General features: G+C 35.0%; 1 pseudogene; it reads right to left on the reverse strand.

Annotated features, from left to right (window-relative positions):
• Positions 1–2,558: 2,558 nt before the first annotated feature.
• Positions 2,559–17,884, reverse strand: LOC148109597 (UBX domain-containing protein 6-like; annotated as a pseudogene).
• Positions 17,885–26,682: the final 8,798 nt, after the last annotated feature.

Raw genomic sequence — 26,682 nt, forward strand, 5'->3', positions numbered from 1 at the left:
ATACAAATGACTTAAAATGTAACAGCAAAAACAAAAACAAAACAAAAAAACCCTAACAGCAGATGTTAATATACATTTATGTATTTCATATATGCTATAAATGCAACCTACGCACATACAAAAGAGTGGCATTGTATATAACTAAGTTGAAATTTTAATGAAGTGGGGAAAGGATGAGGGTTTTAATACATGGATTAAAGATAGTTGGCTAGTTATTGGGGAAAAATCAAATTAGTCACTAATGTATATCAAGTATAAAAATACTTTTCAGATCTAAAATAAAAAATAATATGTAAAAGGTGAATTTTAAGAGAAAATGGAGGAGAATATTTCTTTAATCTTAGGATGATAAAAATCATTTAGGTTAGTGCTGTACGATGAAACTTTCTGCAGTTACGAAAATGATCTGTATGACTATCCTTTGGGAAATCTCTGACCTTCACACCAAATCTCCAATCTCCGTCCATCTACATACATATCCTCTGCTTTCAGCCCTATTTCCACAGATCTGTGTCCTTCTCCTGTCAATGGCATCTGCTTTGCTCTGGATCCCATCTATTTTTGCCTTCTCCACATATGCCCTTTGATTATTCTCTTTCATGCATCTTTGATTTCTTCTCCTCCATGCCATAATTTCCATCAGTATATAAATATGTACCATTATCTCCAATTAAGATAAAAATATCTTCTGGCCTCACTCTCCCCTTAGCTATATCCCCATTTTTTTTCTATTCGCTCTCCCAGCTAAAATTATTTGAATAGTTGTTCATATTTGGCATCATCTGTTCTCATCCACACTATTGCAATTGTTTCTAGTGCCGTGGACTGAATTTTCTCCTGTTCTCTCCTACCCTCACCCTGCCCCTGTCATATGGTCAAGCTCTAACCGTCAATGTCCTGATATTTAGACATAGGCCTTTGGGAGATAATTTGGTTTAGATGAGGTCATGAGGGTGGAGCCCTCATGATGGGATTAGTACCGTATAAGAAGAGACAGCAATCAGCTTGCTTTCTCCTCTCTCAGCCATGTGGGGACACAGCCAGAAGGGCACCATCTGCAAGACAGACAGAGACCTCTCACCAGAACCTGACCATGCTGGCGCCTAGATCTTGGGCTTCCCAAACCCGAAAACTGTAAGAAACAAACTTCTGTTGTGTAAGCCATCCAGTCTATGGTATTTTGTTACGGCAGCTCAAGACGAACTGGCTTCCCTTTTTCCACTCTGATTCCTTACTACCTTTTCTTTGTTTAGCAGCCAGGGTGATAATTTAAATGCCTAAATATTTGCTCTGTATAAAACTTTCCAATGGCTTTCTTACCCTTGGAATAAGATGCCAACTCCTTATCCTGATGTCGTTCATATTAGCCTGTCTGATTTCATGTTATATTATTCTCCTACTCTCCTCTATGTTCCAGCCATATTGGCCTTCTTATCATACCTTTAACACGAATACTATCTCAATATTAGGAACTTCAGATAGAAAATATTCTTCCTCTATTCTTTGCTTCATTGGCTCCTTCTTATTCATCTTAGAAGCCCGCCAATTTAAATTAGCCACTATCTCACTCTAGATTGTAACACTTTAATTATCTGCTTTTTGTACATGATACATATTCTTATCTGTGATATGATATCAATTTCTTACTCTTATATGAATATTATATTCTTATATATACATGATAAATATTTCTTATTCTTACATTGGTCTTCACTCCCTAAAATAATGTAAACTCCACTCTATTTTATTCAACAATCTTTTTCAGTGCTTTCTATAGTAAGAGATATATATTCACCAAAACAAATTTTGCATAGAAACTAAATATGATTTTAATATCCATTGTTGCAGTCATATCTGATATTTTTTCAGACTGAAAAATTGGTGTTATCTAACAAGATTTAGGGTGAAAATGCCCTTGAACTACTAATTCCTTTTCTGTCTACTGGTTTAAATTCAACCCTCAGTTATAGCCTCATAATGAATATATTATTAGTAATATTTTTATTATTTTATTTTAGTATTTATGCATTTATTGTGAGGCCAACCCTGCTTTTACTTCAGAAGAGCTTCTTGATAGCTCACAGAAGCTGGAGCTTCCAGATAGACGAGTGTGGCTTGGCCCCATGGCCTTCATGTCCTCTAGCCCAGGTGTGTCTCAGGAGAAAGTCAGGAGGACTGAAGGCACCAGCTCACACTCGTTAAAGGCCAGGTTCTCATCCTGCGACAATTTCTGCCCTCCTGAAGCGCGCAGCTGGAAAGGCGGCCAGGCGCTCCGTAAGGCCCACGGAGAAACCTGTGCTATACTGACCCCAACCGCTCCCCGTCATAAGAGGTCCCCCAGAGGGGCAGCCTTCGGTGAAGCGGATATGCCGCAGCCTGTAGGTATGTTTTCACCTCTCTTTTCATCTTCCTTCTCCCTCCCAGTTTTGGGCAGTAGCACACAGCAGCTCCACTCCCTCAGAGCTAAGCCTCTGCTCCTGCAAGATCAACTCGATCGTGAGGGGGAAGGAGTCCCCGGGGCAGAAGGAACGAGAAGGTCAGGGGCGAGGGCCGAGCACTCAGCACTGCAGGTTCAGTTTGGCTGGCTGTGGCTCAGCGCTCAGCAGCTGCTCCTTGTCCCTCTCCAGGCTCTGGGGCTGGCCCAGGGTGACTTGGCTCAGACAATAGACTCTGAGGTGCCCTCCTAATCGGGAAGCACTGCCGTCTGGAAACCGATGGCCACAAAAAACTCATGGGCCTCTTCCAGGCAGTTAACGCACTCCTGGAACACCTTGCTCTGCAGCTTGACCTTTCGGTACCTCTCCTCTTGGGGATGAAGATAAACATTGCCCAGGTACCTAGTGATAATGCCCATGCCCAGCCTCGCCCTGTCCCACGTTAACCCTGTTAAGTGTGCACACCACCATGTTGGAGGCAGCCATTGTGTTGGTGGAAAAGAGGGAAAGAATGGCCTCTTTGCTGTGGGCACCCTGCTGCTCCTTTCTGGGTTGGCCTCTCTGAGTGAACGGGTGAAGTCGACTCCAGGCACCACCAAATGGATGAAAACTTACTCTTTGGACTCAGGCACCTGGGCCTTCTGGGCTGCCACTGATAGATGCTTCAACTCTCAGTTCCTTCCCCCCTGGATCCTGAATGGAGTTCTGCCATGTGTGGGACCTCGAGCTCTGAGGTGCTTCTGCTAGAGTTGGCCAGGACAATTTCCACTGCCATCTGAGCCTTATCGATAGCTCCCTGGCAGGTAACCAAATGAGAAATACGTACTACTAATAAATTCATTGTAGCATTTGTAATTGTGAAAACCTGGAAACTAAAAATTCAGCAAAAATAGAATGATTAACCATAGACTACATGTGTCATATTGCATAAAACCTCAAACATATGACACTGCTGATCGTGAGACATACCATTATTTATACCACACCAAGGGGAAAAGAAACCTGAGGGAATTACAATTATAATATATATATATATATAGAGAGAGAGAGAGAGAGAGCGAGCTTAGCTGGCATGGAGCTCAGCCTGTGACTGTTCGACCTTCTCCAATCCCTCAGACTGATTCCTGGGCCAAGTGTGTGTTTAGCTGTGAGAAGGATGTTAGCTTCTCCTATGTGTCTATATATGTATAATATTTATTATAGGCCATATGTAAACATGAAAAATCTACATCTTAGAAATGAATATAGTTTACCAAGGGGTGATTTAAAATAATAAAAAGTTTCATATATATTGCAATAGTTCTAAAATATTTGGGGGTGTGTGTGTGTACATATGCGTACACACATACACATAACAGGTGGGGTGCTGGCAACAGTTTGAGAACTGGCTTTTCCCCTATGGTGACAAGCCCATATTTAGAGTATTTACCAATCACATAATGTAAATATTCCCACTATGGCTCAAATGAAGCCACCAACATAATGCGACTTAATGCAGATTTGGGAAAAAATGCTTTTGTAAGCCAAAATTAGTGATTAGTAGGTTACTCTCAATTATGGTCATGAACTTCTCCTCCCACCGAAAAAGTTGTGTGCTTAACAACATTCTGTTGTATTGTTCCCAAGTCTGTTTAGACTGGTGGCATATTTTCTTATAAATGCTTCATGTATTTAACAATCACAAACACCTGTAAAATGTAAATGAAAAAGAAAGAGCATTGTTGTTTCTGTGAACACAAATTAAGTAATTTTATATAACCTAGTAATGTAAAATTAAAAAAAATCATTGATGTCACTTTGAGAAGAGAACAAGAAAATTATAAAATATTGGGCAATGTGTATTTTAAAAGTCTAGGAACATTCTGCATTCAAATTATTTTTAAGTGTTATTAAATACACCCTTTAAATCAAAATCTGAAGTCATAGAAAGTATGCTTTATGTAAGAAAATAATAATGTTAAGAAAATAGTAATAATCTGGAAAAAAATACCTTGACTATATGTGGTGGCTATATTATATACATGTCAGCTTTGCCGACTGAACTCAGCTTCTCAGAATTCTTCTTCCGGTATATTTCTGGTTAAAGTAGGCCACAAGAAAGGTTTCTGAGCTAGGTTTAGAGGGTTGCAGGAAAGCAGCAGCCATATTGCTTTTTTATGCTCCAAAGGTCAGGTCAGAGTCACCAGGCACTTCTGTAACTGAATCACACTGTCAGTCATTTGATGACTGACTTTGTTGGCATGGAGCTCAGCCTGCGACTGTTTGATCTTCTCCAATCCCTCAGACTGATTCCTGGGCCAAGTGTGTGTTTAGCTCTGAGAAGGATGTTAGCTTCTCCTGTAGAACATTCACGTCAAGTTAGCAAGAACTGATATGGGGCCCAGTCCTTATGTGGCTTCCTATATCTGCTTGTGGGGTTCCGGTAGTTCTTGTTCTTCCCCACTTGATATTCATCTTCCCTTTCCAACAGCCTGTCCTGCAGAAGTCAAGCCCTGGCATTAGACATGAAGGTGACACATATACTGTTTCAAAATTGAACATGTTATTTAATAATGCTGTGAGTTCAACTCAATTCATTTCCTTGTGATTCTTACTACAGCTCTTTTTTTTTTCTCTTTAACTAAAAGCCACTGGTAATTACGGTGCCAGATAACAGGACTATATATACTCTATATACTCAATAATGGTCACTACAAATTGAGAAAAATCACTATTACAAAACTGAAGAGTATACGAGGGAGAACTTTTATAATACCAATTCAGCCTACATCTTATCTTCAAAGGAAAAAAAAAACATACCTTATAACCTAACAAACATATTTCTACTATTTAGCCTTAAAAATAGTATTGTACCTAAAAATGTATAAATTAGGATACTTATATTACTTTCTAATTAAAAAATAATAGAAACATCCATATTTCTGATAAAATAGAATAGTTAAGTAAATTAGGATAACTCTATATGATGAAAAACTTACGAATTATTAAAAGAAGTATCTCAGCTGCAGGAAAATATCAATGTAGGAAAATATCAATGATATAATTTAATATTTTAAATATCACTGTTATAATTGATCATTTAAAGTGGGATATGAAATTGAATATGCAATAATAATTTATGTATGTTTGTGCATTTCTGGGTTTAAGGTTGTGAGTGAATGAAAGGCTAAAAAAATATTTCATAATATCAAGAGAATTTCATTTCTGACTGCAGAGATAATAAATGATATTGTTGCATTTAAATTCATTTTCCAAATTCTCTATCTCTATTGCTTTCATAATGATAAGACATATTTATAGCTCAAAAAATATATATTAAGATTAGACAGACACAATATAGAGAAACATTTTTTATCTTTTTATAATAAATATTATTTATGACACAAATGATTTTTCATTATTTCTCTTAGGCCCAGAGTATATTGTGAAATGTGGCTATTTTAGCATCTAGGCAGCCTCATTAATTTGTTAATATTTAGAATTATTGTCCTAGGAGTCTGCTTCTTCTCTGCATACTCACAGAGCAGATAAAATATTTCAGATCTATAATCTACATATTTTCTGAACTCTGGGATTGGTCATCGTCCATAACATTTTGACACATCTTTCTAATCTATAATCACCCCTGCCATACCTGTAAAATTCATGCTTCATGTTATACCCTATCGCTGAAGTGTACTTTCTTTTTTCTTTATCATCACTGTAATGGCTAGACCATGCACCTCAAACTCTGAACACTCAAAATTCCAAATCACAGTCTCCAATCACATTCTTTCTTTTTCTTACACTCCAGATCCAAATAGATCAGGTTTTAGACCCCATCAGTTCCTTTACATCTGCTGAGCCCTTGTGGTTTTATGCATTTTATTTGCAATGGGTCCCATAATTCATCACTTCAATATTTGTTTGGCAATATCCAAAAATATCTTGTGCCTATTCTTCTTGAGTCAAGTAAAGCATCTTTTTTCTCAAGTTACATGTAAGCCATTCATCCCAAAGGCCTCCATTCTATCCATCCTGCAGTATAAATATATTAGCCCTAATTTATGTTTTGCCTTCGGCACTTTGTGACCATTTTTTGTATTGTCTCTGGTTTGGTCATTCCCAGATTCCTTCCAGATTTCTTTTATTCGAATTCAAATTGGTTATCTTAAGCAGAAGGTCTCTATATCTATTTTCTCAAGAAAATAGAGATCATCAATAAAGTATATTCTCAAGTTCTATTCCCAAATTAATAATTACATCTTCTTTATCTCAGGAAAAAAATACCATATCTCATAACCAAGATTAATCCAAACACCCAAACTCTTGCTTTTCCCACAAACTTCCGTCTATACAAATATGCTGTTTAATGTCCATCTGTCTCTCTACCAGTAATTTATCTATTATGCCAAAATTTAACCACTTAAAACAATACACATTATTATTTATTATTATCTCAGTTTTTGTGACTCAGAAATCCAGTGTGACTTGACTAGGTGCCTCTTGCTCAGAATCTCTCAAAATGTTACAGTACAACTTGAGGAAGGCCCTGGTAATGTCAGTCCAGATGGGGGGTGGGGGCGGTGGCTTCCCAGATCCTTTGCTTTCAGAGCCACTCGTTCTGCTTTCAGAGCCACTTTCTGACTATAGATGTTTAGGGGCCTAAATGATTCTTTTTTAGTTTAATCTGGTAATGTTTCTGCTTGTGTAAGTGTTAAAAAGACTTTGTGGGTCTTTCATACATCTTTTTGGGGTTCTTTCCATTAGATAAAAGACACACCAACAAATCTCTCAGATACAAGTCCTTCTCTACCTTTGGCTTCTGTTGAGAAGGAGGAGGGGCAACCCCTTCCACTTCCTAGAGACCCTGTTGTTTGATTGATGAGGCCTGGGTAGCACACTCTTAATCTTTTCAAAGGGCCTTTTATGTGAGTGAACAGTATTCTGAGGCACACCTTTGATCTTTCTGAGGTCTTAATAACAGATTTCACAGTCACACCTTCAGCTTCAGCTTCGTACCATATTTTCCTGGTACTGCCCTGGATTTAATCTTTGCTGAGGTCTTAATTTTAGCACTTGATTTTTTTTTTCAACACCAGCAATCCTGGCATCTTTCTTTCATGAGTTCTGTTCTCAAATTATTTCTTTCCTCTCACACTTTACTCTAAATAGCAAGAACAAAGCAGCCAGCACCTTCAACACTGCTTTGAAATTTTCTTAGGTAGATCAGGTAGACAGCTAGTCCTATGCTCGGCTTTCTGCAGAACTGCAGAAGACGAAGTTTATTAAATTTCTCCTACTCCAGAACAATGATTTCCTTTCCTTCAGTTTTCAGTAGTCATTTCCTCACTCATCCATGGGCTCCTCAAAGTCCTACATTCTATGAAGTGTGTTCAGTGCACTTTTAGGCCTTTATTATCACTCTCCTTAATGTCCACCATCTGGTTACAGCCTTTTCTGTGTAAATGTTAGGGGAACATCCCGATTTGAGGTACCAAAATCTGTATTATCTATATCGATTATAACTACTATCCTTTAATAATTATCTATTGCTGCACAAAAATTACCCCCAATCCTACTAGCTTAAAAAAACAAAACAGGGGCGCCCGGGTGGCACAGAGGTTAAGCGTCTGCCTTCGGCTCAGGGCATGATCCCGGCGTTATGGGATCGAGCCCCACATCAGGCTCCTCCGCTATGAGCCTGCTTCTTCCTCTCCACTCCCCCTGCTTGTGTTCCCTCTCTCTCTGGCTGTCTCTATCTCTGTCGAATAAATAAATAAAATCTTAAAAAAAAAAACAAACACAATTCTTGGGTACCTGATAGTTTCTGTTGGTCAAGAATTTGGGTGCAGCCTGAATGGTTCTGTGTCTGGTCTCTCAAGTTGTCTGCAGCTAAGCTATTGGTTGGGGTTTCAGGCATCTCAAGGGTTCTCTGGGCTAGATTCTGTTTCCAAGCTCAATCACTTGAGTGTGATCCTGGGATCATAACCTGAGCTGGAGGCAGATGGTTAACTGACTGAGCCATCCAGGTGCCCCAAATTTAGTTTCTTTTTTGTTTTCTTTTATTTTTTGCTTTTTTTAAAAAATTTTAATGCCTTCTCTAACTTGTCACAAAATTATGTATATCTGATTTCTAAAAATTCTTTGAATCTGGTCTCTGATCTCCATTCATAGTTATTAATTCAGTACTACCTACACTAAAACTTAATCTAGATTATGACAGAAAACTCCCAATCAATCAATCTGCTTTCTTCAAACACATCCTCCATCCTGCTGCAAGAATAGTATAAGCTTATTAGGTGACTATTCTTTGTCTTCAAGATAAATTTCATAGTCAAGCTTTAAATATAACACATTTCATCATCTATACTTTGCCTACCTCCCAAGTCACTCTTTACGGAAATGTATTTGCCATAATCAGTCTTAATTTTCAGAATTTTTCTACCCAATGGTATACTTACAACAGGTAAATCCCCTGAAAAATGTCTATCAATTCCACAAGGTCAAGAGCTCTGATAATTTTGGTTCTTTAATCACATTTTCACTTTTCTCATTCATGCATAATAAATATATATTCTATAAATACCTGTGAAATCAAACATTTAGGATAGAGGTTTTATTTTTACTATTTAAAATAAAATAGTAAATCTTCAGTTTGTATTAATTATTGATGATGTTATCTATCTATACGTATATTTTCTTCCTAATGCCTTTGCTTTGGTTGTATCAAAGTGTCTTTATTTTTTCTTTACTTTAGGGATATATTCTGTTATGGTGTATAATTGTTTGGCCACCTGCTGCAACAGTGTCTCACATTATAAAGATATTTGGTCATTAGTCCATACAGTTATTTCACGCATGAGAATTATCATTTTTAATTTGGCAGCAGTGAACTAACACCCCAGCATGTGTTCAAAACTACCACCTCCAAAGAGCAATAAAGAGAGTTGACTAAGTTGATTAAGACAATAAAACTATCAGAACTGCTTCAGGGCTAACAAAAATGCTTACATCAACTCATACTGCTTATAATTGCTAGTATTTTTTTTTCTATTTTTCTTAATGACAATAATACAAGCTACTAATTCAGGTTGTAAATTAAAATGTACATAAAATGATAATGTAGTTAATAAATTTAAGAAATCACCCATTGAAACTTTAATTATCAAGATATTTCAATGTAAACTGCACCATGATAAGATACCAAGCTAAATATATTCAAGTAACAGTCGTTCAGTCTTCATATTCAGAACACCACAACTATTAGGAATGAAAATGTAAATGAACTGAAAATGTAATTGGTGAAAAAAATGCAGAAGTTACAAAAGTACATTTTGCCTGTTTGCTTCAAGAACTGTTATCTGAAACTATAATTTCTTTTGATAATATTTCAGAGTGCAGAGTGAGTAGGAAATTCGTAGTTATCTAGTGAATATAGGTTATATAAATAGTTAAACTACTCAATTCAAGGAGGAAAACTGTCATTTTTCATTAAAATTGTGCTTTAACAGTTAATGCAGCTTTAATTGACCATTATTTATTCTATAAAGAATGTATTTATATAAATATAAATGAAGAAATTCCCTTTCTTGATTTATTGTATATTTTTTTGATAAAGAGTGTTAATACAGCACAAAGTTTAGAAGCTTAATAAATACTATAAAAATTGGATGAAATATTTTGCTCCACATATAACCTAGATATATTAGGGATTCATTAATTTTTTTTGGTCCTTCTTTGTAAACTGAAATAAATTTATGATCAGCATAACAGCAACAATACTGAAATTAAAAGAAGCTACCAGGATATATTTTACGGAAGTTTTCGGTCAAAACACAAAGCTCAATAATTTTATTGAGTAGAAATGTGACACATTTTGCAAAAGAGCTAATATTAGGATAATTTGTTTTGCTTTATTTGGTCTTCATTCTGAAGCACAGTTCTCAAGACGAACTGTGAATTAGAATCACCTGGGAGGTTTTTTCTCCCTACTTTTTAGCTTTATTGAGGTATAATTGACAGATAGGAATTGTATGCATTTTAGGGGTACAGTCTGATGTTTTGATATATGTGTATACTGTGAAACGATCACAACAATCAAGCTAATCAACATAACCACTGTTTCACCTTTTTTATTCTTTTTTTTCCCCTTGTGGTGAGAACACTTGAGATCTACCCTCTTAACTAATTCCAGGTGTACAGTACAGTATTGTTACTATAGTCACCCTACTGTACATTGGATACCCAATACTAACTCTTCTTGCATGACTGAAACTTGCATAACTGAAACATCCTTTGACCTAGTCCATTCAGACCAATCAAATTGGAATCTGAAGGTGAAATCCAGACATCAATTGTTTTGGAAGCTTACCAGATGATTCTAAGGAGGCTCCAGCTCTCAGGAAATTTTCTGTATAGGCTTTTCACCTTTTAAATATCCTATCATTCCCGATGTTAACAAACTACATATAAACTTAAAATAATTGGAAATCAATTTTTTAAATATGGCTTTTTATATTTTCTTTTTGTTCAAAATTTCTTGTGTTTATTTTAAAAATGAATGACAAATCATATACATTTCATTGTTCAGCTCTAATACTTATAATTTACACATTTTGTTGTTTTTCACAGTGAACAAACACTCCAAGATATGAGCAGTCATTGATAAAATCAGACATTCTTTCACATTAAAATTTTTCACATATTCCTGAAATTGTGAGAAGTCTTTGAAGTATCTGAGGCTCTGGCTAATATACCTGTCAACTCATAGAAATTTCTGCTGAACGGGGAAAAGCTGCTTCTGTGCGCACAGGTGAATTTAAGTGAAAATTTAGTTTCTTTTATTTATTTGAAGTGTTAGTTTCTCCTGGGTTACTGGGAGGGAATCCAGCTGGGTCTGGGTGAATTCAAAGGCCACATTCAGCAGAGGCCACAGTTTCTGCTGGAATTACAACAAAAAGATAAAATAGAGCAATGTAAAACTTTCATTTTGAGAATAGGGATGTTGTAAAATATTTCTACTTTGTGCTTTTTACCATGATTTGGAAGTAGGTGCACAGTGTTTGGTATATTCCTGGTGCTGGTTCTTCTTCTTGTTTTTAACTCTAGGCATAATGCAAAATTTAGTAAGTTGAAGATGGCTTTAAATAGAAATTGATTTATTTTGAAAGTTTCTTTAACACAAATAATAGAGTTAGTCCATGTTTGCTGAGACATATTCCATAATTGGGATAAAAGAGTATTTTTTTTAAAGCTACTAATTGGAAAGAGAAGCAAACACAGCTGAAGTGTAAAACATGACTTTAAAAGAGAGTAAGAAAATGAGTTAATACATCCGAAGATCTAAAGTGAATGCTATTTTGTAATAATTTCTGGTCCTTAATGGGATACATAAAAAAGTGGTCATTGTCCTAAGACTTTTTATACTTTAGCTGGCTCAGAAAGATAAATAAATAGACTGAGCAAATATATAGCATAACGTTAACCAATGCTAGAGAGCTAGAATGTTTATTGCTCTTTGGAGTATATTTCTTATTAAGCTTAAGTATATATGTAGCCATGATTGGGTTTCAATAAGTTTCTGTGTAGATATTTGCAATTATTTGTCTAGCTAAGGACTGGCAAAAAGGCAAAGAATGGGACAGCCATGATGATAACTTTTTTTCCAACTGTAGTAATTGGTATTTTTTTTTTCCAGCACTGACCTTTGTTATGGAATGGATGTAGGTAGATTACAAAAATAAGTGCAGGAACTATAGGAGGTCTTAGAAACTGGGTAAAATGCATGAAGTTGTTTGTACCATTAATTATCCATTTTGTGGTAGAAATTTAAGTTTTATTCAAGTAAAATACCTCACATTTCATTTATAATCTGAGAAATTTGGGCAGATTTGTGTGTGTGTGTGTGTGTGTGTGTGTGTGTGTGTTTAAGATTTTATTTATTTATTTGACAGAGAGAGAGAGACAGCCAGCGAGAGAGGGAACACAAGCAGGGGGAGTGGGAGAGGAAGAAGCAGGCTCCCAGCAGAGGAGCCTGATGTGGGGCTTGATCCCAGGACTCTGGGATCACACCCTGAGCCTACGGCAGATGCTTAACCGCTGTGCCACCCAGGCACCCCTTTTTTGTGTGTGTTTTAATGTATCAGCCTTATATTGTTATCCTGCCCTTACCACCTGGACAAAAACAAAAACAAGCATATTATTGTCGTATTTCTTAATGAGTAAATACCGAATGTGTTAATATGGCTCCATAATTCTTTCTCTTTTCTAGAAAGTTAATATGATTCATGTAATTACTGTAATGAAGCTGTAACCTCAATGCTTTTCACCTTATGATTAAAGCCCATTGGGTTGAAGATGGGATGTACAGCTTTCCTTTAAGGCCACAGTGACTTGTTCTTTGATTGGGTATTTAGGTCACAACAATACAGGCAGGGGGTTCTTCTTAAGTTTGTGTTACGTACATGTGACTGAAGAAATCCAATTTTATTCAGCTACTGGAATGTGAAACACATTCCAGATGGATGAACCTGGAGAGCAGAGCATCTATTTTCCCCAACACCTTTTATAGCTTTTTTTTTAATTATAACATTTCAGTCTCTCAAATATGAAAGTATTTTTTCTGGTTACGGACTCATTGCTAAACCCTTCCAGACTGACAGTGGGAGAAAAATAATTAAGCTGGAAAACTGTACACTTGGAGGATAGCAAATATTAAAAATTTGTGGTCTAGATTGTCTTATCATGTATTTGAATAGCTATTTGACATTTAAAAATCTCTGGCTGCAAAAATGTTGACACAAATTTCCCCAGTTTGTATAAATATCAGCCTCCTAGTTTTCCAAAGGTTTACTTTATTGATCTTGCCTCTATTCGTGAGATTGTACGGCAGAATCTTAACAACTCCCCCATCTTCATTTGAAGCCTGTGTACATGTTGTCAAGCTAAGTTATAAGCTCAACCAAGATTAATGCTACATTAAAAATCACAAAATGATGTTTGTTTTTAAAGAGAATAAGTTGTTTACATTTTTTTCAAGACTGACTTAAAAGTTTTTATGACATTATTAGAGTTTACATTTTCTAAAAAGAGTTTACTTTTACAATTAACTTAGGAACAATAGGATTTTTAAAAATTAGATGTGCATTAATTCATTTGTTCAATAAATATTTATTGAGAAACTGTTACATACCAGGCACTTTTCTAAGTGCTAAAGATAAACAGCCTTAGTATTATAGGTATTTTAAATACATTATTAGTTTAGAGGAATATTTGATCAAAAACAATCCATGGAACATTTATTTCAGAATCTCCTGATGGGATAATTTAAAAATGATGATTCCTGGGTCCCAGCTGAGATCAAATGAATCATATTATTTACCCATGGTTCCTAAGAAATGCATTTTAGAAAGTCTCCAGGTGCTTCATGGCATAAGGACATCTTTTTGTTTTGGGTCTAAGTTTATGTGGTTTTGAAATGTAGGATCATACTAACCCAGGGCCAGATTCTATATTAAAAGAAATGTGGGCTCTGGACCAATACAAGAAGTAGAATGAATGGCCAGCTCCTGGCTGTGTTTAAAGTTTTTGAAAAATATTTCTGTCTCAGGCTCCACGAACAAAATGCCAGTTCTAGCATTTGAACATATTTTTTCCCTTGTATATTATTTCTTGTAAAAGGGCTCTGGATTTCACTTAGATTTCTTCTGCAATTATTAATGGCTATGAAGTCTACAGATGAATTACTTTACTGCTAATAACCAGGCCTAGACTGATCAAGTATAGCTCATTACAAAACCTTATAGTCAGGTGGACTAATGGTTAAGTATTTTATCAGATTTTGTTTTCATAACTCTTAACAATTGAAAAATCTCATCAATTGACACCTACTAAATATTTCAGTGAAATTGATATTAATCCATACAAGATACTCTTTTATAGTCCCAGAGGAAGCTAAAAGTTTTATGAGTTCTAATGTTTCTCGGTTGAGATAAAATGACATTTTAAAGGAACAGGATGCAAGTATTCATTATAAAATATCCTCACCATATAGTTAGATAAAGTTAACAATGTGCCCAGCAAGTACTCATCAGGCAATTAACATTTTCTAAGCAACTGACCAGCTTAAAGGAAACCATTTCATTTTTAATTAAAATTGTGGCTCATGAGAAAAGTAAAGCCAGAGAGTAAGGTGTGTACATATGCCTGTGTGTGATATGCTTCCTGAACACTGCAAACAATTTGACAAATGCAACATATTTTACTTGATCTTAAGAACCAAGAAAAAGAAAGAACCAAGATATGATATTAGAAGTGTGACATTTTGAGGCATATTTCTTTACATGTAGGAAGTTCAAAATAAAGAAGGAAACACATTTATTTCTATTGAAAATTAAATGTGTTTTAAACCTGTTGGGTAATTTAATTACAGTTACTCAAAGGTGATTTAATAGAGATTTCATTCATACAGCATGGAAGGTAAGAAGAGGGAAACAACTCATAAGGGCCTTCTAAGTACCGTTTAGAGAGCTCAGGATGCCCCTTTTAATCAATCACTGATGCCTTCAGAGACTTCATGGTCACATAAATGTGGACTCTTGGATTGTAACTGCTGAGTGAAACACTAACACAAAAATAGCCTTTGTTTTGTTCTGTAATATAACTCATTAACTGCCCACATCCATGGCCAATTTGGTGAATAGCTAATTATTTACTAATTTCAAATTCTTCTTTAATTATTCTCCTCTTATTATTTCATCTCTAAGCTTTTGCATATATCCATACCCTTCAGTGTGTAGTTAATTGGTTAAACTGTTAAAACACAGTTCTTTTCCTAAACAATCATCCTTTGCATCGCCTAATTCAGTCCAAAAAAGAATTTCTTGACAAAATTTTTTCACCTAGAGAAAGGTTAAAGAAAGTAAAGAATAGGACTGTAAAGAAAATTGTGTTAGGAAGTATTTGAATATTCGTTGGCTTTTACACTTGGCTTAATATTTACTGTGTATAATTGTTTCCTTATTTAAAAATTTCCATGCTTATTTTTTAGAGTCTCGTGCTTTAAGAAAATTATGTGTACAGGTGCTCATTCCCCAAGGGAATGACATGGCTGCAAAGAACAGCATAAACTTTTTCTGACAATTCTGCAAAGAACTTTGTGAGCCTGACATGCAAATAATTAGAGTAATAATTACAATGGTAGTAAGAGTTGCTAACTCTTATGTAGCTCTTAGTATGGCTTAAAGAGTGATTTGCATGTTTTAGATATATAAATTTATTTTTCAAAACAAATCTCCTAGATGGGTACTATTATTATCTCCATTCTACAGAAGAGAAAAGTAAGGCACAGAGGGGTGAAATTTCTTACACAGAATCACACATCTAGTAATTGGTAAAGCTAGAATTAAAATACAAGCAGTCTGGCTCCCGAATAAGATTTAAAATGTTGAATCAATCACAATTTGTCAGAAAAGAACCCTGGGGGAAAAATAAATAAATAAAATGAAACAAAATAAAATAATTTGGATCTTGCTAAATGTCAAAGACTTTGAATTCCTTTTGAATTATAAACAAAAATCACATAGCAATCTATCATTAGAAATTATTTTATGATCTGTCAGCTGGCAAGTTGATTAGGTTCTTTAATTTTGGCAAAAACAAAGAATCGCAAACATCTGAATTACTAAAGCATTTGCTACCCAGTCATTAATCTTAATCACTTCATAAGACCATCCCAATATTCAGAACCCTCCATTGGTTTGGTATTACAGGTCAATTTTTGCTTAAAAACTATGCTCCACTGTAGGATTAGGAATGGGGCAGTTGAGGAAGAGGAAGTGGGAAAAGCAGCAGCCAATGGTGTATGTGTACTTGGGCAGATCAAATTTAAGAAAGAATACTTGGGGAAGCTAAGGATCTGGAAATTTATTCTGTTAAAGCTATTTCCATGTCTATGTTTACACTTGGGAGAGTCTTCATAAAACCCTGGGAGGTGGGGGTAAGTACAAACAAGTAGTCCAATATGAAAATTGTGTAATAGAAGTTCTCTTTTCAAATATGCATGAGAAATCTATAATCCTGGTAACCAGAGAAGATCCAAGTATAAATTAATTTTTGGTGTAATTTTTCCCATATGTGCCATCTGTGTGTATCCTTGGTTTATAGCGTGTATAATGTCATAGTATAAATATTCTATACTCTACTTTTTCTCTTTCTGCTAACCAGATCAAAGTCGTCACTGCACTTAAATTTTCTCAAATGTTTATGTTCACAAGATCACCTCCTCCCATTTTTAATTAATTAATTATTAATTTTTTAAAGATTTGAGAGCGAGCAAGCATGTGAGTGGGGGTAAAGGCAGAGAGGATCCTTGAGCAGACTCCCTGCTGAATGGGGAGCCTGACTTGGGGCTCCATCCCGGGACCCTGAGCCCATGACCTGAACTGAAATCAACAGTCGGATGCTTAACCAACTGAGCCACCCAGGTGCCCCACCTCCTCCCATTTTAAAGCTGCTCTACCAAATTTGGTATACAGTATAAGGATATGCCTACTCTTACACTGGCTTATCAGCTTAGAGCTAGGCAATCTTTGTTTTTACTCTGTCTTCACCACGGCTAGATGTTAGATCCTGTCACTCCTCTGTGCCTAGGTTTAGTCATTTGAATAATGGAATAAAGAGAACTATCTACATTTTAGAGTTGATGTAAGGATATCATGTGTAAAACACGAGAATAGTGCCAGGCACATAGTACATACTCAGTAAAAAGTTAAGAATTATTACTATCATTTAACTGTATGTTATATATGTTGCATACATTAACTATACATTCTATTCATATACAATGAATTTCCTTCAATTTAAATATTCTAAAAAAAAAGAAAATTCTAGTATGGAGACAGTTTATTGAGTACATATTAACTTCTCACTGGGTTGAATTTTACATGTGCCATCTTATTTCAACTTCTTAAAAATACTGTAAGGTGGATGTCATAAAAATTTATTTTTACAAATGAAGCTTAGAAATATCAAACCATTTGCTTAAGTTTATATCTGTAAAAGTATGATTAAGATTCAGGTATTTCTAAAAAAAAAAAAAAAGATTCAGGTATTTCTGTCTACCTGCCTGTCCACTAATATACAGATCCCATATGGAAGAATGATACTGAAAGCAAAACCAAGAAAAAGCTGCCTATCTATGCATAGACTCACCTAATCCATTTATATAGTGTGAGAGATGTGCCGCCTAGACTGCCCTTCAGGACTGAAGCTCTCTTTTTCTCTAGTGACTGTGAAATGTCACTGCTGAGGACTTGCAGCTGAGTCCCCCTCCAGGGATTTTCCTCAGCAGAGAGGAGCTGCTTTTTTAAGGTTGAGCACTTCCCAGGGGGCAGCACCAGCAGTGCGTGGTGAACACAGTGATCTGTGTCTGACTCTTGTTCTACTTTAGGACATCTCAGAAGGGCCATCCCAGGCCCAGAGTTCCTATGTGATCTTCTGGAGCCTCTGTTGGAACCAAATTGCAGTTCAACTGCTTGTTCTGTCCAATCCCGCTTCCCTCATCCTTTACAATTATGATCCCTCCAGCTTTACCCCGTAAACCACCCTAACTAAAATCTTTGTCTCAGGATCTGTTTTCTGAAGAGCACAGCTCTGACACACTGTCCGCTATTTTTGGAATTATGAAATAAATCCCCATTCAAAAGAAAACTACAACGCATGTTGTAGAAATTTTTAGACAACTAATCTTTGTACTAGAATTCAAATCTGTGATTTATTTTGAATTTTTCTCTGAAAAATTTAACTTTAGGAAAATAACAGTAAAAAACTCATTATTTTAAAGGTTTCTATTGCAAATGTGTTTTAATAATTCTAATTTCAGTAATCATTAGGCATTACATGACAGTTTAAAAAATGTTTTTTTCTGTATAAAACAGGCTGTATAATACCTAGTCATAGATTTGCAAGAATGAAAAACACGTAAGTGTGTCCCGTACTAATTTCTATCTCTGTGACCATTCTACACGTGTGAAAAAGGGACAGTTACAATATACTGTGTAAAAACAATTGTACTTAGGTATAACTCTGGTAAAGGAAGTGGCAATTTCTATTGATATTAAAAAGATTATATAAAAGTTAGAATTTCTCTAAAATTTCATAAAATAGTGTCTTCTCTTTGCATGATTTAAAATTCTGGGAATCACCTGGCCCAAACTCTGGATTTTATATATGAAGAAAATAAAGCCTCGTTCAAACAATAATTTTGTAACAAAAAGTATAAATTCCTGAAAAATCAACACTCTCTTATGAGTATTTTTGTCATCTCTGAAGATACAAATTTAAGAATTCAAGCAATGTAAAAAGTAAGTTAAAACAAAAAGATACCACTATACACCTATTAGAATGGACAAAATCCAGAACACAGACAATACTAAATGCAGGTGAAGGTGTGGAGCGACAGGAAGTCATTCATTGCTGCTGGGGGTAAAAAGATGGAGCACAATAGGTGGGTTTTTAGGGCAATGAAAATACTTAGTATAATACCATAATAATGAATTGTGTCTTTATACATTTGCCCAAACTTATGGAATATACAAGACCAAGAGTGAACCATAATGTTGAAAATGGATTTGGGGTGATTATGATGTATCAGTGTAGGCTAATCGATTGTAATAAATATACTATACTGGCGGGGTGTATTTGGTAATGGGAGAGGCTATGTATGTGTAAGGAGGGGAGATTTATAGGAATCTCTAGACCTTCCCTCTTAATTTTGCTGTGAACCTAGAGCTGCTCTTTAAAAATCTTTTAAAAAAAGTGAAATCAGGTGCCCAAAATTTATAGGGAGTTCCTGCAAATCAATAAAAAAGTAAAATATTTGATCTCTCTTAAAACATTAAAACAATTAAGAGGGACTATTAGGTAAGCATATATTGTATTTAAATTGAATTCAGTTGACTTTGAGAAGGAAACATTTAATTTTTGCTCCTATTATGTCTGGCATGTTCTAAATGCTTTATCCTCTTTGCCTTTCTTCATGAAGTCTTAGAGCAAACTAATAAATGAGTTTTACTATCTTCATCATACCGATGAGCAATTTGAAACTCAGAACAGTTAAGAAACATGCCCCAAAAAAAACCATAGGTAAAAATTCTGACAAGGATTCAAAAATTAGGCTTAAGTTTAATGTCTGTAATTTTTCTGTTAGGATATATGTATGTGTATGTGTTGGCTGAATGGAAAGTTACAATTTGGTAAAAGACAAACCTTGAGTCCATATTTTGTTAATTCACAAGGATAGAGAATACGCTCTAATCTAAGCATTTTCATACCCTAATATCTACTAACAACAAGAACGCTGTTAAAAATGGAATAACTCAGCATTGAAAGACTACGGTCATATTTTTATTTTTAAAATTTATAATATTTTTGAGAAAATATTTTAAATTTTGAAAATACATACCTGATTCATCAGGAATCATTTTAACCTGCTGAAATGTTTGACTTACAGAACACATACGCAAAAACTAGAATATAGCTCTCCAAGCTAGTAGTTATGAAAGTATATGACAACGACATCAATGTAAATGGCAGATTCCTTTCAATATATTTTGACATGTTGCTATTTTTACCCCAAATTGTTATGAGTCAGAACAAATTAAGGTTCTAGGGGCAGCCCTTATACAAAATGAAAACACGGATTATTCTTTCAATCAAGTCTCCATCTTGGCCTTAGGGGAAAAGTGCTGCAGAGAAAGCAGAGCTGTGGTAGGAACATTCTTCTGTTGTATTTTGTTAGAAACCAAATCAGCAAAATATCCAGCAAGCATTATAAGTAAACAGTCTTCATGCAAGAAGCCAACTTTGCACATCAGAAAAAAAAAAAAATTCTGTGCTAAATATTCAAAAATTTGAAAGAAAAATATAAAGGAAAGAAAATATTAGTTATTCAAAGAAATACAGCTAAATGGCAACTTTTTGAAGCAATACTTATGTCAAAGGATATACTCAACTGTCAAAGACACCAAAGATGTTTAAATGGAATAACAATTATAACAACTATAAGAATTAACCCAACTTACTGTCATCTTCATGTTCAGTCAGAGTGCCTTCTCACTTACATGCTTGCTTAGCCCTTGCTGGTGACAATAAGGTTTATTATGATAATAAATTGATTTAGTCAGGATTCCTTAAGGAGCTAAATGTCAAACTCAGAGTGAGTAATTTGAGGAGATTTTAGGAAAGGGAATATTTTTTAACGTGGGCAGGATTAAAGAAAACCAACAGGTGATAGTTCAGTACACCAGTGCTGTTAAAAGAGGAGAGATATTACCCAACCTAGGTGGGAAAAGAGGGAAAAAAAGAGTTTTTGGAGAGGGACATGTGTAGACGCAGCAACCTACAAGGATTGGAAGGTTGAATATCTGGAAGTTACTTTGGGTAAAGAATCAAAACCTTATAAACCACAGTAGAAATATCTGTTGCTTTTTCCATGATATGATTGCCCTGGCAAATATCAGTATTAATATTAGTATTATCAGTATTACTACTGGGAAAACTTGGAGACAATTCACAATGTGTATTTGAGGTCATATTGCAATGTTTTTTCTTAGAAGGACCCAGTTCCCCATGTCAAGGCACTCCAATTCTGTGAATTGGTTTATACCTAGGAACTGAGTACGAGACTATGAACCCTCACTATAGTGAGTTAAGTTTTCATCCACTTGATGTTAATATATTTTTGCTGTTATATGTCAAGCAGCATATTAGTACCTGATGGTCTGTTTCATTCTGTGATGAATTACCCAATATCGTATATACTTATAGGTACAAATACTGACCATCATTTCCTGTTTATGACTTATTGTGATAATTCCTTCTACCTTGTTTCTGGTGGTTAATAGGTATCACTGGCTTTTATTGCTTTATTATCTCCTTACTTCTAGTGAGATCAATTTCAGTAAAGCACCCCGTAATGATCCCTGGCCCACAGAAGACAGCCACCACTGAACGTTTCAGGGGTACTTATAGCTCTCTCACCAAAGCATTTCTTAATATCTTCTAGGTAGTAGCCTTTGATTCCCTTTATTGATATGGAGAAGGAGTGCCTTAACAGATTGCATGTAACATTTTCTTCTCCCCATGCTTTGAATTCTTTTCTTATAGCATACCAGGAAGTTCTGGGATTTCCACCCCATTGACTCTAAGCTATTAAGGAGTCTAGACTTCATCTAGTACATATGCCACACCAAAGCTGGTACATTAAATATTGAATTTCAGTTTTGTGAAACAATGTCAGTAAATTCAAGCCAATACAGCATTATGTTTTATCCTTCTTGACTCCATATCCTAGAATCCATTTCTATGCATACTCCTCCAAGCCTAAGTGATAGAAATTGTTACGCATTTACAATTTGCTGGTCCATGGCCTCCAAATATAAGCCTTGTAATTCCAATTGCTTGCTACAGATATCGTTGTTCCCAGACAAGGAAGCTATAGTGCATCCCTCAAATATATGAACAATCCAATCCCAAAATCCCATTGTGAAGGTTTTTTGCCTGGGGCTATGTCTAGGTACGGATTTTTGTATCAATCAATATCTTAGCAGGAAGCACTTAGCCTGGGTAGTTCTAGATGAGTATAATAAAGAAACTACTACAAAGTGATGGGTAGAGTCTATGAAAATTAAAAAATCTCTACTCTTGGACTAATTTGGTAGCTTTCAGATTGAAAAGATGACCATCCTCAATCCCCGAAGTTCTTTGTATATCTACTACATCTCCAACTGAGGATAGAATATATTTTTTCTCCTCTTGATTTTGAACTGGCTTATAACTTGTTTTGACCAAGAGAATGTTGTCAAAGTGATGCTGTGCCATCTTTAAGACTAGTTCTGAAGAGGTCTGGCAGGTTCTGGCTTAGTGCTCCAAAAGAGCATGTAAGAAGCCTGGCTACCCTCCTGGAGAGAGAGAGGCCCATTTAGGTCTTAGTCTTTCCTAACATCCTAGCTGAAAATCTAGCTGAATTTTGCTGCACATGCTACTCCAACCAACACCACAAGGAATTAAGAAGACTTGTCCCCAAATCCCTGAAATGGCTGAATGATCATGATACAATAAATGGTTTTTCGTCATGTTAAGTTACAAAGTTTTAGGTCTGCTTGTTATTCATAAATAGATAACTGCAACAGCTGGCAGGAGTGGGACACCGTACCACCTTCAAATCTGAAGGACATGCATTGTGTATGCCCTTCTCAGCTGTTCCCATATTCTAGCTTCTCTTTGAATTCCCATGCAGAAGTAATCTATGAAGCTTCTAAATGTTAAGTCACTTCTTGTGATCGTCCTTACATCTGTTATATCCAATAGCTTACATTGGAACTCTTTCATCAATCTCTTCAGCCCAATTGTATTGTCAATTTCTGGTGTGGGCAATTAATTTTGTTGGACTCTAGATATTGTTACACACTATGGAAAATGTCTCCTTGAAATATACTGGGGATCAAGGTAGAGAAGACCTTACACAGGGATGTTCATCAAAGAGTAGTCAAAATAAGTTAAGCGTGACTTTAAATTCTGTTAATAGAGTAGTAGTTAAACAAAGTGCATTTATGCACTTAATGATTATTAACAAATACAGGGTAACTGCTATATTCATGAAAAACAATTTTTAAAATCTTTTTACTCTTTAATCATTGCAAGCTACTTTCCCAAAGAATAATATGCCTCATTTATGTATATCACTACCCAAGACACATTCTAAAATATTTACACAGGATTCATAGATTTTACTGACTCACTATTGGCCATCAGTACCATGCATCACATTTTAATAAAAATACAATTTTCTTAACTGATTTTGATCCTTAGTACAACAGCTGGTCCATGGGCTCCAAATATAAGCCTTGTAATTTTAATTGCATGCTACAGATGAATATATTAAAGAATAAATACCTAGCTTGGCAGAATACAGTTAATAATTACTAAAATTTGTATAGTACTTACTAGGTACCAGACACCTTTCTAAGAGTTTAACCACATTAACTCCTGGTTAAGTATTGGACTCTTGGTTTCAGCTCAGGTCACGATCTCAGGGTCCTGAGGTCGAGCCCCCCATGGAGCCCCACTCAGGCTCTGTGCTCAACAGGATTCTGTTTAAGACTCTCTCTTCCTCTGCCCCTACCCCTGTGTTCTCTTGCTCTCTCTCACACAAAATAAATAAATAAAATCTTTAAAAAAATTTCTACATATGTTAATTGGCTAGAGAGCTGTTAGGAGAGAATAACATATTAATGTTCCGTAAGGTTCCAATGTCTGTGTGGTTACACTTTTAAGTATGAGGTATGTACCTATTTTCTTTGAAATGTTATCCTTGAGTTACTACACGACAAGCTACCATGGCCTTCCTCCCTTCCCTACTTTTTGGTTTTCGACATCACGTCTTCTATTCCACTTGCAGCATGCCTACTTACACAGTTTAGAAAGACATAGCTCGAATCTCAAATTTTTCCACAGGCCTGTTAGCCAACTTGCAGTTGATATACACAAACTTGTTTGTAACTGTGGTAAGAAGATTAAACCAGTTAACACCTCTTTGATGTGATTTAGATAACAGGTTGAACCCAAGATGATCATGATCCGTATACACAGTCTTCCAGTAGAGATTCAAACCAAGAAAAGATCTGTGTTTACCTGGGGAAGAAATAATGAAAAGAGGCAATGCTCCCATTTAAAAGTCTACAGGCCATATTATAGCTTCCCTTATCCCCATTAAAGAACAATATATTGAGTTATTTAGGAACTAATTTTCCTGTGCATGGCTAATTAAATAAAAATTCAATGCAAAATATCACAGTGGTATAAAAAATTCAATGTCCTATTTATCTTTCTGAAATTAATTGAGTCATATAACAACTGGTCTTAGTTTTTTAATGTGAATATGTTCATGAAATCCTGGGATAGGGATAGTTTCATATGATCTATAAATGCTGGTCAGTATCATTTGTTACTTTCAAGCAAAGATAGGAAGACAGTATTCTAATTCTAGCACATTAAAAATGATGCTTCATATAAAACAAACTTGTGTGCATTAATAGTTTATAAAAATGGTTTTTTGAGGGAGAGAGAAAAAGGACTTTTCTATTTTATGTTTCTATACTGTTTGAACTTTTATCATGAACCTGTATTACTTAAATAGTGACAGACTAGTTTGATTTTTATTGAAGAGAGTAAGGATCGAATTGGCATATCTTAACACTATTACCTCTTGGGGGGAGGTAACTTTAAAATTGAAGCATCATTAATATACAATATTATAATAGTTTCAGGTGTACTACATAGTGATTCAACAATTATATACATTACGGAATGCTCATCACTATAAATACCAGGCAGGTAATAACCACACAGTAGAATTAACACAGTCCTTTCAATTACATGGGGAAGATAAGTCTAATTATGATAAGCTGAAAGGATTACCATTTGGAGACAAGATTATCAATGAATTCTTCATTGATAAAAAAATTTTTCATCCTTGAAAAATATAAAGGACTTTTTATTATTGTGTCCAAAATTGTTATACATGCATATAGGAGTAATTTTTGTGAGCTCTTGAATGGCTTGTGTTCCCAAATCTCTGTGACACTCCCAGTGTGGATTCACCAAATAGTGCCCATACATCTAATTCAAATGCAAAATTTCAAGTCAGTTTTGTCCTTAAGTAAATAAGAAATCTGATCCAGCACCAAATAGGTTGTTTTTCAAATTCTGTTCTGTTGTCTAAACTGCACTTCCACCTAGCCTTCTAATCCCCTTATGACTAAAGGGATTTTATTCATGATATCAATAAATTTTATACAAATACTCATTAAAGGGATTCTTACCCATGGCTGGGTGACATGTTGGAAAAAAATACTACTTATATAACTACAAAAAAATCAGTATAAAACCCCTACGTTAATTCCTATCTATGGTTCTTTTTTTATATATATTTATTTTTTTATTATATTTTTTAAAAGATTTTTTATTATATTATGTTAGTCACCATACAATACATCCCCGGTTTCCGATATAAAGTTCGATGATTCATTAGTTGCGTATAACACCCAGTGCACCATGCAATACGTGCCCTCCTTACTACCCATCACCAGTCTATCCCATTCCCCCACCCCCTCCCCTCTGAGGCCCTCAGTTTGTTTCTCATAGTCCATAGTCTCTCATGTTCTTAAGCTTTACTCAAATGAACATATAAAACCATTCTCTATACTCAAAAATAACACTTTATCCAGAATAGAGTTAAGCAATGGAGTTAGGCAATAAAATTCATGGTCAAGAAACTGATTAGGACTTAAGTAAACCTAACATATATAAAGAAAATAAAGATGTCACATAGATTTGTTTGGTAAGTGAAAATGTGGTAGGAAGGTAGCAAGGTGGATAGTGTATAAATTATGAATATCCTCCTTATTGGTTCTGAGCTCCTGTACTAGTCAATTATATACTTTGAAAATTTGGTTTCTTTATTTCTAAAATGTGAAAAACAATGTTTACAAAAGTATTATATAGTTATAGACATAATATCTATCTGTGGATATCTTTAACCACATCAGCATTAAAGCTTATATAGAATTGACATTCAATAAATGATTATTATTAATGTTATTAATATCTTAAATATTAATAATTAAATTGTATAATAAATATGCTTTTATCATAAATTAATGAATGTCAATAATAATACTAATAACATCTGGCTCTCTATTTCATCTCTCTTCAGCAACACATAATTAAGGAAATCCCCATCTATTTAATTTCCTTCATAGATACTTATTAAATATCTATTGTGTGATAGGCACTATTTTAACTATTGAGCTAGACAATAGAAATGGCCTTTAATATCATGGAGATTTCATTCTAGTGAAGGTAATCAGAAATAAATAGTAATAAAAGAGATAAGCATAAATAGATAAGAAAATATTAGAAAGCAGTAAGAGTTGCTGAGTGGCTACTCAAGTTCAGTGGTTAGAAAAGCTCCTCATTCTGTTAATATTTATAAAACATTTATTGAACATTTGACTTATATTTATGCCTGCCATCAAAGAGAAAAGGCATAGTGGCTAGGAATTTCAGGTCGACAGTTGACTTCCTACAGTTGTTACATTCTTTTCCACAGAGTCCCATGATTTGAATAAGTTGTTCAAAATGTTTAAACCCTTACATTCTCATCATTAAAATTACTATAATAATAATATGTATATTGTAGTCTTTT

The sequence above is a fragment of the Ursus americanus genome, chromosome 8 (genome assembly GCF_024610735.1).
Source record: "Ursus americanus isolate L20-20 chromosome 8, mUrsAme1.1.p, whole genome shotgun sequence".
Lineage (NCBI taxonomy): Eukaryota > Metazoa > Chordata > Mammalia > Carnivora > Ursidae > Ursus > Ursus americanus.